Below are 12,134 nucleotides of genomic sequence, written 5' to 3' on the forward strand. Positions count from 1 at the left end.
GGTGTGCTGTGTTTATCTAAATGTCTCTAAGGGACAGTTAAGTGTGGTTCCTTAATGGGACTCTTTTCACTGTTAACAAAAAAAGTGCACCTCTCCCATGTGATCCATTCTTCGTCCTGACTTACAGAGCTATACTTATGTAGAAACGTACAGCCAAGACACGTCAGACTGTATTCCCACCCTTATTGACACCACCACTGCAACAACAATAAAAAACATTGGATGTATGGGATGTCATGTCCAAAAATACTTCTGATTGTTTCTTAGACTATGGACACAACCAGGGTTATTATCGTTAACTAGTACTCTCCTGAATAGGCTATTTCACATAACAGATGTTTACATATAGTCCAATAGACAAAATAATAAGTGAATTTATAAAAATGACCCCGTTCAAAAGTTTACACACCTGTGAATCTTAATACTGTGTGTCATTACCTGGATGATTCACAATTGTTTTTATGTTTTGTGATGGTTGTTCATGAGTCCCTTGTTTGTCTTGAGCAGTAAAACTGCCCACTGTTCATCATAAAAATCCTCCAGGTTCGGCACATTCTTTGGTTTTAGCATCTTCTGCTTATTTGACCTCTTTCCAATAGTGACTGTATGATTTTGAGATCCACGTCTTCACAACTACACGACTCATACACAACTACAAAAGGTAAATATTCACTGATGCCCAAAGAAGGAAACATGTTGATCTTGCCTTAAACTACGGTATGTTCGGCCCAGATTATCTGGTAATGTGAGGCGTTTATAGCCTGGCAACCCAGACCTACATCTAGATGTTAGGTCTGGCAACTCACCATTGGGATGGCTCAATCCGAGGGGCGGGATAAACGATTGTCTTTTAAATTCCCTCTGCACGCAATAGGATAGCGCTAAAACCAACCAGAGCAACGAAAAAGGTGACGTAGTCAGAGCGGCAAAGATCTGGTCCGGCAAAACTCTGAACACTTTTTCCTTTTTTAAGAATGACTTAAGTGCCGTTCTTTGCTCTTTTCTCCAAGAAAAACTTAACTCAAAGTCCTCCAGAGTCGCAGCCAAAGCCGATTCAAAAGACCGCTGTTCGCCAGCAGCAGCAGCCATTCTTTGTTTTAAAGTGGCAGGGAACCGTCGCAACTCTGTCGTCATTATGTTGAGCCCGCCCCGCCTACTCTATACACAATGTGATTAGCCTTACCCAATTTAGGTTTTTCCAGCTCGAAAGTCAACGGAGAGTTTCTAGACTACCCTGGCTGCAAAATAAATTTTGCTGCCGCTAGGGTGCGTCTAGATTTCTATGCTAAGGCATTTACAGATCAAATCTTAAACATCCCGATCTGCTTGTGGACACATTGTGGCAGCCCCGACAATATTTAGGATTTTTAATCGGGATGATTGCGATTATGATTACTTCAGTACTTCCCTAATAGCCAATGAGAGACAAGTCTACAAGGAGATGGAAGTGACGTAACTTTTTAAATGGCGACCGCAAAACAACAAGCTGCTGTACATGTCCGGTGGACAATGGCGATGGAGGAACGGCTGGTCGAAATGTGGCAACAACACGACTGCCTTTATAATGTCTCCTCATATAATGTCTACAGCAAGTTGCCGAGACACAGTATCCATTTTATTTACATCTGCTTCCCCGTGAGATCACGTCAGGTGCTGCATCTGGCATGATCATCTTAAGAATATCTTGAAGTGTGTGATGCGCCACGATTTTCAAATCTTGTTGTGCAGGTTTGAGATTTGAAATAAGAAAATTTGTGAAGATTCTCCTTATGCGCGTGATGCAATTTGATTTCACAATCGGTTAATATTTATAGACTCCTGTAGTCTGAGCCCGCCTTAACTTGAACACGAGTGAAATCTGCAGTAGAGCTTTTTCTCTTGAAACCCCAGATTGTGCGGATTCCTACTGGAAGGACTTGGGGTACGTTTACACGACAACGATGTACTAAAAACAGAAACGTTTTTCCCTTTGGGTTTCTCATGTACAGACGAGTACAAGCGTTGCACAACGCGAATCCCATTCACACGGACCCGCTAAAACAACTAAAAACGCTGTATTATTCATGCCAGGCCAGTAGTTGGTGATGTCGCTTTGTAAAGAAACACTACGCGCCTAAAACTGAACACGTAATACGCATTGTGACACGCATGACGTCACCGTTTTCACAAACTCATGTTTTTGTAGTTTACACAAGGTATCGGTTTTAAAAACTTGAACTTTGAAACCCGTTTTCAAAAGTTTTTGTTTTCAGGCCCTCCAGACTCTCGTACATTTAATTTGTACAGAGAGTCTGGCCTCTCTCCATTGACAAGCGTTAACTTCATTGTAGGCGGGCACTCTGTTGAAGTTTAAAACTATTGGATCTGCCCAGAGCCACTTTGGATCTGCCATAACCAATCGCTAACATTTGGTCGCGACTCAAACTAGCGCACGACCTCAACGCCATCGTTCTCAGCCACTCCCTCTGTTCGCTGATTGGACCGGTAAAAAATTGACTGGAGAAAACCCAAGAATATACAGCAATCCCAGACTGACGTACTGAAGGAAAATTAAAATTGAGCGGAAGCACGTAGGAGGGTGGAGCCAGACTACCCCAAAACGCTGTTAACGTGTAAATAAACTGCCAAAACGCAGAAAAGTTTTCTGTTTTTAGTTGAAAACTAAATTTCATCCTGCGGAATTTCACTGACCAACAGTAAATCTGACCACCCCTTATCACAGATCCATAATTTTTACTCTTAAAATATGAAAAATGGATCACAAAATGCTGCACATTTGGATTTAGCCCATTTGCTTGCTGTAACTTATGCACAGCTGGTGCAATCCTCTCCAGGATGTGCTATAAAACGGCACACTTATCCGGGGAAACGTTTACATTTCATTCTCATTCTAATTTAAAGGAACAAGTACACACTTCAGCTCCTTATCAGGCTGTACATCCCTTATCAGGTTAGATGTTTAATGCTGTAACCTGATCTCTGGCTTCAGGCAAAGCAGATAGCATTTCTCTTATAGTTCGCTCTTACATTCGGCAAAGTGACCATGTGCCATGATGACGGTTTGAGGAGTGATGGACGTGCTTGAAATAGAAGGTCACTAAGAGGCAGCTGAGGTTCATGGAGGGCTAATGGGGGCCAGATGTAATGCAAGGGTCAAAGGTTATTTCCCATCTCTCTTCCTCTGTCAGTATGAATGCAGTGCATTGACACCCAAATCCAAAGAAGCTTAATTTCTCTTCTGATGAGCGAAGCTGGCAATTGTGTTTTGACATATCATATGACAAATTTCCAGAGGAAGACAATCGAACTGCAATCAAAATCCTGACTGATATATATATATATATATATATATATATATATATATATATATATATATATATATATATATATATATATATACAAATACCAAATACTTAGACAAATTCTAAATGTTCTATATAGAGGCAGAGTAATAAAAGTTGAGAATTAATCAGATTTGAAACATATGTCAACGAATCAGAATCAAGTATTCACCAATGCCGTTGTATAAAGCTGTGCATGACATCGCTACAGTTAGCATTAAGATACCATGCTTTAGATTTCTACAATTTTCTACAGATTTCTACTTTTCGCCACAGCATTGGAGTCAATGGCAGAAGCATTGGCAGTTCCTTGAGACTGATGTTGGTAAACCCCTAAACCGCATCGTGCGGTCACATCTGTCATCACAGGCTTTGAAAACAACCGCTACACATCATGAGTAGATGATCTAGACAAATTCATTTCAAAGAGGGAGAAAGATTTTGGAAAATGGCTACCATCATGCTGGGGACTATTAAAAGTATTATATTATGTATTATATTATTGCATTACTTTAAAAAAATAAGTAATTATTATGTAATTAAGTTGCATACTTTTCTGGAAAGTAACAGAGAATGTAAACTTTTTCCCAATCAAATGGTCAAGGAGCCTTTTTGACATCACATGTATAGTCGCTAGTGAAGGGCTTCGGCCTGTGCATGTTCTTCTGATGCCATCAGCCAATCAGCATTAGCCAGAGGCGGACAGAGTACACAGCTTCATTACTTGAGTAAAAGTACAGATACCCCTTGCTAAATTTTACTCAAGTACAAGTAAAAGTACTACAGTCAGATGTCTACTCAAGTAAAAGCACTGAAGTACTTGTTTTTAAAAGTACTTGAGTATCAAGAGTACAAGAGTAGCCTAGTACATTTTCTAAATATTGCATTACTACTGCCACAGTGCTTATGTACAGAAACATCCTACATGGAGTTATGAAAAATGTTAATGTTAATACCTTGGAGAATGTAAAAGGAATTGAAAGTAAAATCAAGTAATTTTCATCTTTTTACCACGTTGCTTTATTTAACATTTCTCACTTGTCCACAAGGCAATAGCACAATGGCAACGCTCTGACAAACCTCTGCTAGAGTTTTAATGGATGTTTTGCACCCACATTTGAACTAACAATTGTGCGTACATGTGAGTTTCTCTGTTTTTTCATCAATCAAATCAATAAACCTAAACCAGCAAAGAAGGCAATATAGCAATGTTCTGACACACCTCTGAAAGGTGATTGCTGATAGGCTGTCCCAATCAGTGCACCTGCACAATCCAGTCACGTTTGAGAGGGAAACAACAAATTGAGGGTTTCCGAGATTTTTTTTTTAACCTTTTTTTTATTGTTTATTTTTTTAGAAGAAGTAACGGGTACTCAGTACTCACGGTTATGGATAGAAATGTAGTGGAGTAAAGAGTACAATATTTGCCTCTCAAATGAACTTGAGTAAAGTCATGAGTACTCCCCAAAAATGATACTCGAGTAAAGTACAGATCCCTCAAAATTGTTCTTAAGTACTGTACTCAAGTAAATGTACTCCATTACTGTCCGGCTCTGGCATTAGCTATATGACATAATTTTTTAGCAACTCTAGAGAAATGGTCACACGGCATGTATGGCTCCGGTGATTGGCTGCAAGTATAGTCCAGGGCTGTGTCCGAAATCGCATACTCTCTTTAGTAGGTAGCGTACTGTACTTATTTTGAATAAGTACTTGCTTTGTAACTACTAAAAAAGTATGTTCCTTATGAGATATCATTCACCATGTTGTCATTATCATGTGACTTACCAGCATCAGTTGTGTTGCTTCACTACCATTCAGCAATCCTCTCCCGTGGCCTCATGGGATAGTAAAGTGTCCATCATATGCACACTTCAGAATCTCAGGAGTAGGTCATCTGTGTACTTTTTGCATCTTTTATGAGTACTGTGAATTCAGACATTACTCTTGTCACATACTGGTTGTTGCCTATATAGTAGGGAAGTATGCGATTTCACCCAGAACTTTATCTATGGACTAAGATGGCCTAATTCAAACAGCATACTTCCTGCGCTGTGCTGACGTTGACATGAATGCTAATGCTGGGTTTCTCCAGATATTAGAAACTCGTGCTTACAGAAAGGATCTCTTAAACTGAGGTAAAATTCTGAGAGTTAAAATGCACAGAACCTTGAAATACACAAGCTGTAGTTGATTTGTACAACGTTTGGCTGTGAGAGCAATAGGTCTCTTCTTTTACATAATTTACCAATACAGCTGCCATCAGCATACGGTGTTCATTTGGCTGTCCAGTTCGAGGAAGATAAACTACTAAAAACATTCTGAAGCGGGTCCTGGGTAGTGTCAGAAGATCTGTGCTTGTTTGATTTTTCACATTGCGTCATTTTAATTATAACTCCAGTGTTGGGGCAAGTACTGAGAAAGTACTCAATGTACAACAAAAAAAAGCACACTAACAGGAATAATTAAATAGTTTAATATAATTTTCTGCACGATTCTAACAAAACCATGCCACTTTACAATACAAGTAATTGCTCTGTAGCAAAACCTATCGAGCTGCTTGCTGTCTACTAACTAAAATATACTTACTACTTATAGACAACATCAATGTCTGCTATCCAAAGTGACTGACTTGAAACTCTTTAGGTAGCATTATACAATTAGCACTTAACTCACAGTTGATTTCAATAGAGTTTGTTGCTAAGTTAATTACACAATACTTTTAATCATACAAATACATTACACACAGGGCCGTCCTTAGAGCGGGCCGCGGCAAACGGACCAATAAGACAATCAACAGATTACAATATGTCAATTCTCAGACATTCATTGACCCAACAAACAGCGATTGAATATGTGCCGCCCAATGGCAATATACATCGACAGGGCAAACAGATCGATCCGACAAAACCTGACGAAGTTTCTGTCGCCGTCTGTCAGTGCAGTATATAAATTGGCCTTTAGATATCTTGGATTGTGGGATTGCCTTCTCCACAAGAATTTGGCCAAATCTTAGAAATGTTCCTTTCTAAATTTAAAACAGTAAAACGCAGATGCTGATACACGGCATGATTGTGGCGTGTGTGCTGAAATGTGCAGGTTTTGTTCACTTCATCACCGAGGATCACAGAGACCAGTGACGTGGATTTTCCAATTTTCTTTTAATCATCAGAACTCGATGTACTACAGCAACAGAAACCATAACGAATCAAGACAACTATGACTGTCTGCTTCCTCTCAAACGACTGTCACTCACCGCCATGGAAAGATCAATAAAAGCACACAGTCTTAAACAGCGAGGATGACTGCTTTCTATTGCTTTGATCATGACTTTCCAGAGTCTGTATTCCAGATCCATCACCCCCTTTATCAAGGAGATACAATCAAATCTCAGCTGCAATCTAAAGCCCATTATGACATTACGGACTTCTCCTAGGAGAATATATCTTCAATTAGTTTTTTTTTCTTATTTAAAGCATAGAAAAACACACATTTTAGTGAAGTTTATGCTTAAAACAAGAAAAAGTCCTCACTAGTACAGTATATATATTTTGACTTGGTTAGGGGTTTCCCCAAATCATAACAGACAAATTGAAGCAAACAAAGCCATCACTTATGATTTGGCAAGTATTGCCAGCATCTATAACTCTGTCTTTGTTTATAGTCAAACCAGCTGGGCATAGCAAGTGTAACGTGACACAAAGCTGGATTTACAAGACAAACTGTACTAATATCACTTACACTTGCCTGCATTATGATAATTGGCCGCAAGCGCATTTGGAAAATGTATTTCATATGTGAAGTATATCTTTGGAAAATCCCGGTAAGACGCTTCAAACGGTCCTGTAAGAACATAAGACTTCGAGCCATTAGTGTGCTCGAATGTGTCTCAAAATGCCTTGAATGATGTATGAGGTTGTGTGGGGTAATATTCAGACGACCAAAGAATATATCAGGCTAACCAACAGTGTGGTAATTGGCAACCGCATTAAGGGTTGACACAAAAAGGCTCTTTAGACGCCTGGAACCTAAAACTACATATCAGTACTGGGTGCTGAAAGTATATTTGTCCGAAGGTGGCTAATATCTGGCCATCAGCCTGAAATTGGCTTGATTACACTTGCGGGACAGTTTAAGTCCTTGTCTTACGCTAATTATGATCCTCACCTCAAATTTTCCTCCCACTGGGATTCCCCACAAGTCTTCTGAAGCAGTCCAATAGCTTCCTCTAAGGAATTTGATATTTAAGATGTTATTCTCTGAAAATCTGCCGTTCTGATGTAGCTCTCAAACCTCAAATCAATCATGACAAATCAAGCCTGAAATCAAACCTGCTGAGATGGGTCTTTCTGCTGCATGTTTGAACTAAATGTGAATACTGAGCACTGTTATACTTTAACATTAAATGCACCTTAAATTTCAGACATCAGAAGACTTATACGACAAATACTATGGTTACAATTGTGGCTACCATGTAAGATAAATTAGCATAAGTGTAACGAATTCTTATGAATGGTTACAAGCCGTTTCAAACATGTAATTTTAATGTCGAGACATTAGACAAACACTTTATGGTATAGTAAGTTGATTAACCGTTTCGATAAGTTGGATGAAGTGATAGTCACATTTCTTAATATATATAATGTTCTGCAAAGGGAAATTGATGTTTAACAATAACTTATAAACCTTTAAAGACAGCTTTTCTGCGAGCCTTCAAATGTATTAATTATTTGCTTGGAAATTAGTTATAATGTTTGGTACCATTTACTTGTGAAATACTGAGACACTTATTTGTTTGTGTTGTTTACTTTTAATATAAATATATATAAAAAAAAGTCTCAGGATGGAATTTTACACTGCAAAACTATATTATTTAATTCATATTGTTGTCCAGTAAAAAAAAATATGTAAATTGTGGAAGATTACAAGCTTTATTTTTCTTACCCTATTGTACTTTTTTTTAAATATCAAACCACACCAAATTTTTTCCGATTTATACCGATTATAAGAAAAAAACCCACGACATTCAAGATATATGTTCTTGTCCTATAAAGATGCTTCAACAGTGGAAATCAATACCAATTAAGTGCTCTGCTTTGATGAATCAACCTTGTCTGCGCAGTCTCTGTTGCCTTTAGACACCATTAATGGTTAGGCTCTGCCCTCCTGTGGTCGTCATGGCAACTCCTCCCCTCCGTCCCCCTTTCACCAACTGGAATATTGTTCCTGGATCTTTGATCAACATCTTTGCTGATCCTGGAACAACATTCCAATCAACCAATCAGATTTGAGTGACAGGTTTACAGTTTATGTCAAGTTTAGGCTTACAACCAGGGTTAGATGTTTCTACATCAGTGTTATTGCATCATTTCCCTCTAATTTTAGGGAGAAGTTATGGTAGGGATAGGGTTAGGACAACATTTTCGGACAAGAATGTTGTTCCAGGATCAGCAAAATGCGTCTTTCTTGGCATAATCACTCACAGGGAAGTTGAGCGTCAGAAAGGCTGAGATCTCTGCTTTACTTAGTCATGCCATTAGAACAAACCCATGAAACCGTCTGCCTTCTGTCATCTGCAGAAGAACAGTGATGAGTGTTGACTAATTGATAAATGCTTCCTGATCCGTGGCTGTGCGCAGGGGAACTGAACAGAATTAAATTGCAAAATTGGCCATATTGCTCTGATTTCCAACTGCACAACTTGTTTTTTCCCGAATGGAGCCAAAGTCTAAAAAGGGTCACAACAACATATAGGGACTACGAACGATTCTTTGATTCGCATTATTCTGACCAGAGATTAATTCAAGAGTTTTTTTAGTGTTTGAATAAGTGGACCGCAGCAATTTGAAGTCTTTAGTTTCAAGGGATCGTTCTGTTCTCTTGTTTGTTGAGTCTGTCATTACAGATTTCATGCAAAATCGATTTAAAGTCTCTGGTTATGGTGGCCTCGCAAATCCACATCACACAGGATCACTTAAGCGTCCGTGTCCCGCTGTGAACATGGAACTGGAGTTAAGCAAAGAATCACTGACAACTGATTTAACTTCACTTCTTCTTTGGATCATTGAGAATGACTGAATGCACACTTCAAGACGTAGGTTTATAAATAACTTGCCAGTATATAACTGCGTTTTCCAGGTGTTTCCAGAGCTGTTACTGGTGTCTTGGTGGTCTTCCTCGCACAGTGACTCCATTTGTGAGGACAACCCACTCAGGTTTACAGCCTTTCTGCTGTAAATGTCAACTTTAACCTACTTTTTTTCTAGCCATTTTGAAAGTGGCCAATATGTAAATGTAAAAAAACCTCAGTTTTTTTTTAACAGTATAGCCACAAGACGTAAACATTATCAGTGTGAAAAAATTACTTGCTAACCTTTTCTGTTTTAAAATTATATATACAAAGTTCTGTCATGAAACTCTAGATGGTGCAGGTCCTAACTCAACCTGCTGGTAATTACATCATTCTCTGAATGGCACAGCTGATTGGTTCCTGCAGTTCCCAATGAGCTCGCGTGCTCAACCTTCAAAATACATGAGTAGCATTTGCCTTAGCAGTGCAGCGTGCTTTCAGAAACCCTCCATCTTCCCCAGCTCCACCTGTATAGATCTGCTACGGGTAATTGAGGTCTGCTATATTGTACAGCAGCGGCATGTCTTTCTCACAGCAGCGTGTTGTGTATGTATTGGCAGTAGCAAGTCCTGTACTTGCTCTGCAGCAGCAGCAACAGCGTAGAAGATCCGCCAAGACCAAACATTGTCATATCCATTACCATGCCAATCACTCAGAGAGTTTTCATGACAGAAATATATATGAGTGTTGCAGCTTTTGTTTCTGCTCTAACAGCCGCAAGACCAGCCGAACGCTGTGAGTGTGTTTTAGAAACCAGGAATGGTGAGAGAACTGCTTGGTACGTTTTTCGTCTTCAAACCAAACTTGAATCCCATCTGGCGAGCGCGCTTCCCATAATGTTCACGCATTAAGTCAGTATGCTGAGAGTAGGAGTCTTTTGTTGCTGTTCGAATGCACACACACACACACACACACACACACACACACACACACATATATATATATATATATATTATATAAATCAACATTTTTAAATGCGTATTTTATATTTCTTCATAGTTTTTAATTTGATTATGCTGTTTGAAATGCTTCATGGGATTTTAGTTTTTCCCTCACTAAAGCCGTTGAGTACACGGTCTTGTACCTTTATATTTTTTTGTTTGATTTTGAAATACTTTTTTTTTGCTCAATATCAAACTTTGTAATGTTATGATTCACCTTTTAGCTGGTTGACTTGGTTCAAGCCTTATAACGGTTTGACTTAAAAAAAAAGAGAGTATTTTTTTTAGACTTTGAAAAAAAAAATACTTTTTTGAAATCCCTATGGGGGATATACATCCCTATACTGGAACAACATTCCAATTAACCAATCAGAATTGAGTGACAGGTAAAAAAACAACAACAAAAAACAGACTTTTACTGTATGACAAAAAAGTTGAAACATTGTTCAAAATACTGTTCCACAGAAGAAAGAAGGGCATACAGGCTTGGAATGTCAATAAGTTCAATGCCAGCAAAAAACAAAACCTGAAACATTATGAAACATAAAACATTGACTGTAAAACATATGTTTAGTCAACAGGAACAATTTGCATAAACTGCATATGAACATCTGACTATAATGGACATAGTCTTATAAGCAACTCGAAGGAAGACTGCGCTGCTGTTTGTGAGCAAAAACATCCAAATGTCTGAGTTGGTTTTTAACTAATAGATTTCCTATGGTTGTGTGCTGGTGAACGATGAAACCACACACATAACAGCAGGCTTCAAACTTCCCTTTTAACGGCAGCCAAACGTCCTTGGACTGCTCTCGATAAAGATTAATACTTACGAAGATAATTCCCAAGAATAATTTTTTACAGACTCTTTACAGACTTTTTATGAGACCATATAGTAAACTTCAAGTCAAGTGTAGATTTTCATTAATATACGCATATGTACACCATTTGTTTCGGTCTCAAGCTGTTGATTCACTTTGAAGCTTTGCCTAAAACATCTTTGCATTCTCACATGTACATGTTCGTCAACCCGCTTGTATGTCCCAGCTATGCTTTGATGGATGGAGGGAGTCGGCCGCTCACAACATCTTCAGTTTCGCAGATAATTAATTCAGTGTCACTTTGGGAGAGGAATTCCAAACAATGGATTTGTTTGCTGTTGTTTGTATTGGGTTTTAAAAGCGATATGGAAAATTCGACGTAATTCTAGGATATAGCCTTATTCTGACCGGGTGTTGTCACAACAGTCAACCGCAAAAAGGCACACAAATGTGCAACAAATTTGTGATCAGAGAGCGCTTCATGTTGAGTAACAGCATCAGAATCTTTAACTCACTTGACAAGCGTTCTGAATGCCTGAAGGCCAGTTGAAGATAGAAAGTGCACTCTCTTGCAACTCAAGTACATATTATGAAATGTATACGTCACAAACTAACTTCTATAGTTATACATCTACAGGTTGAAATAGCCAACATCAGGCATTACACTATCATTATTGATTAAAAAAACAAGCAAAATGCAATAATCATACAGGAAAAAAGATGAAGTAGCAATTCCACGAATAAGGAACAAAATAGTCTAAATTGTGTTGTAAAAATAATATTGATCATCTAGGCCTAAATATCTATTCACCTAAACATGTCCATTTACAGTGGTTTAGTGTTGGCAAATAGTGCTGTCAAATCATGCGCACTTGACATAACATTTTCTTTTTCTTGAATC

Source organism: Phoxinus phoxinus (genome assembly GCF_949152265.1).
Source record: "Phoxinus phoxinus genome assembly, chromosome: 6".
NCBI classification, from domain to species: Eukaryota; Metazoa; Chordata; class Actinopteri; order Cypriniformes; family Leuciscidae; genus Phoxinus; species Phoxinus phoxinus.